Genomic DNA, 2,500 nt, shown 5'->3' with positions numbered 1-2,500 from the left:
CAACATATATAGTCAAAGTGAGTGTGATAAACAGACATTGCATTTTCACCAATTAGATAAGCAGCTTGAACTTTGTGTCACTGAAAAAGTAGAAGAAATTACAAACACTGTTCCCATCACTTTTTACCACAGGTAGTTGGATAAAATACAAACTTTATTTCCTTTCATCATTTGAACAGGGCAAAGGAGCACAAAGCACACACAAGCTGCATTCAGCAACAATATTCTTGTTTGTCTTATAAATACAAGGCAGATGCTAATTGAAAACACAAGGAAATTTGATCCTATTAAAAAGGCAGGAAGCTGCATTTAGTCAATTCATCATTAAATGCTTACTACAAGGCAGTGTTGCTGATGAAATAGTGCAGGGGCACACCCTCGTGGACAAAATGCTTACAGCACCTGGTATTCCCAGGCGGTCTCCCATCCAAGTACTAACCAGGCCTGACCCTGCTTAGCTTCCGAGATCAGACGAGATCGGGCGTACCCAGGCTGGTATGGCCGTAAGCGAGAACCAATCTCTTGCTACAACATATATAGTCAAAGTGAGTGTGATAAACAGACATTGCATTTTCACCAATTAGATAAGCAGCTTGAACTTTGTGTCACTGAAAAAGTAGAAGAAATTACAAACACTGTTCCCATCACTTTTTAGCACAGGTAGTTGGATAAAATACAAACTTTATTTCCTTTCATCATTTGAACAGGGCAAAGGAGCACAAAGCACACACAAGCTGCATTCAGCAACAATATTCTTGTTTGTCTTATAAATACAAGGCAGATGCTAATTAAAACACAAGGAAATTTGATCCTATTAAAAAGGCAGGAAGCTGCATTTAGTCAATTCATCATTAAATGCTTACTACAAGGCAGTGTTGCTGATGAAATAGTGCAGGGGCACACCCTCGTGGACAAAATGCTTACAGCACCTGGTATTCCCAGGCGGTCTCCCATCCAAGTACTAACCAGGCCCGACCCTGCTTAGCTTCCGAGATCAGACGAGATCGGGCGTACCCAGGCTGGTATGGCCGTAAGCGAGAAACAATCTCTTGCTACAACATATATAGTCAAAGTGAGTCTGATAAAACAGACATTTAGTCAATTCATCATTAAATGCTTAATACAAGGCAGTGTTGCTGATGAAATAGTGCAAGAGCACACCCTCGTGGACAAAATGCTTACAGCACCTGGTATTCCCAGGCGGTCTCCCATCCAAGTACTAACCAGGCCCGACCCTGCTTAGCTTCCGAGATCAGACGAGATCGGGCGTACCCAGGCTGGTATGGCCGTAAGCGAGAAACAATCTCTTGCTACAACATATATAGTCAAAGTGAGTGTGATAAACAGACATTGCATTTTCACCAATTAGATAAGCAGCTTGAACTTTGTGTCACTGAAAAAGTAGAAGAAATTACAAACACTGTTCCCATCACTTTTTAGCACAGGTAGTTGGATAAAATACAAACTTTATTTCCTTTCATCATTTGAACAGGGCAAAGGAGCACAAAGCACACACAAGCTGCATTCAGCAACAATATTCTTGTTTGTCTTATAAATACAAGGCAGATGCTAATTAAAACACAAGGAAATTTGATCCTATTAAAAAGGCAGGAAGCTGCATTTAGTCAATTCATCATTAAATGCTTACTACAAGGCAGTGTTGCTGATGAAATAGTGCAGGGGCACACCCTCGTGGACAAAATGCTTACAGCACCTGGTATTCCCAGGCGGTCTCCCATCCAAGTACTAACCAGGCCCGACCCTGCTTAGCTTCCGAGATCAGACGAGATCGGGCGTACCCAGGCTGGTATGGCCGTAAGCGAGAAACAATCTCTTGCTACAACATATATAGTCAAAGTGAGTCTGATAAAACAGACATTTAGTCAATTCATCATTAAATGCTTAATACAAGGCAGTGTTGCTGATGAAATAGTGCAAGAGCACACCCTCGTGGACAAAATGCTTACAGCACCTGGTATTCCCAGGCGGTCTCCCATCCAAGTACTAACCAGGCCCGACCCTGCTTAGCTTCCGAGATCAGACGAGATCGGGCGTACCCAGGCTGGTATGGCCGTAAGCGAGAAACAATCTCTTGCTACAACATATATAGTCAAAGTGAGTGTGATAAACAGACATTGCATTTTCACCAATTAGATAAGCAGCTTGAACTTTGTGTCACTGAAAAAGTAGAAGAAATTACAAACACTGTTCCCATCACTTTTTAGCACAGGTAGTTGGATAAAATACAAACTTTATTTCCTTTCATCATTTGAACAGGGCAAAGGAGCACAAAGCACACACAAGCTGCATTCAGCAACAATATTCTTGTTTGTCTTATAAATACAAGGCAGATGCTAATTGAAAACACAAGGAAATTTGATCCTATTAAAAAGGCAGGAAGCTGCATTTAGTCAATTCATCATTAAATGCTTACTACAAGGCAGTGTTGCTGATGAAATAGTGCAGGGGCACACCCTCGTGGACAAAATGCTTACAGCAC

At 41.6% G+C, this 2,500-nt stretch overlaps 6 non-coding genes across 6 annotated transcripts in view; all 6 read right to left on the bottom strand.

Moving 5' to 3' along the window:
* Positions 1–390: 390 nt before the first annotated feature.
* Positions 391–509, bottom strand: LOC145885371 (5S ribosomal RNA). The gene has a single exon (XR_014396952.1). It is a non-coding gene; the product is annotated as a 5S ribosomal RNA (ribosomal RNA).
* Positions 510–917: 408 nt separating this feature from the next.
* On the bottom strand, positions 918–1,036 carry LOC145855673 (5S ribosomal RNA). The gene has a single exon (XR_014376561.1). It is a non-coding gene; the product is annotated as a 5S ribosomal RNA (ribosomal RNA).
* A 139-nt stretch (positions 1,037–1,175) lies between these two features.
* Positions 1,176–1,294, bottom strand: LOC145855672 (5S ribosomal RNA). Its single transcript, XR_014376560.1, has one exon. It is a non-coding gene; the product is annotated as a 5S ribosomal RNA (ribosomal RNA).
* A 408-nt stretch (positions 1,295–1,702) lies between these two features.
* On the bottom strand, positions 1,703–1,821 carry LOC145855671 (5S ribosomal RNA). The gene has a single exon (XR_014376559.1). It is a non-coding gene; the product is annotated as a 5S ribosomal RNA (ribosomal RNA).
* A 139-nt stretch (positions 1,822–1,960) lies between these two features.
* LOC145855670 (5S ribosomal RNA) lies at positions 1,961–2,079 on the bottom strand. The gene has a single exon (XR_014376558.1). It is a non-coding gene; the product is annotated as a 5S ribosomal RNA (ribosomal RNA).
* Positions 2,080–2,488: 409 nt separating this feature from the next.
* Positions 2,489–2,500, bottom strand: part of LOC145855669 (5S ribosomal RNA) — a 119-nt gene continuing 107 nt past the window's right edge. Inside the window, exon 1 of the ribosomal RNA XR_014376557.1 lies at positions 2,489–2,500. This exon is cut by the window's right edge and continues 107 nt beyond it. This is a non-coding gene — a ribosomal RNA (5S ribosomal RNA).

Source organism: Salmo salar, chromosome 08, assembly GCF_965601325.2.
Source record: "Salmo salar chromosome 08, fSalSal1, whole genome shotgun sequence".
Classification (NCBI taxonomy): domain Eukaryota; kingdom Metazoa; phylum Chordata; class Actinopteri; order Salmoniformes; family Salmonidae; genus Salmo; species Salmo salar.
Note: the sequence above shows the minus strand (reverse complement) of the source record. Positions and strands in the feature narration are given on the sequence as shown.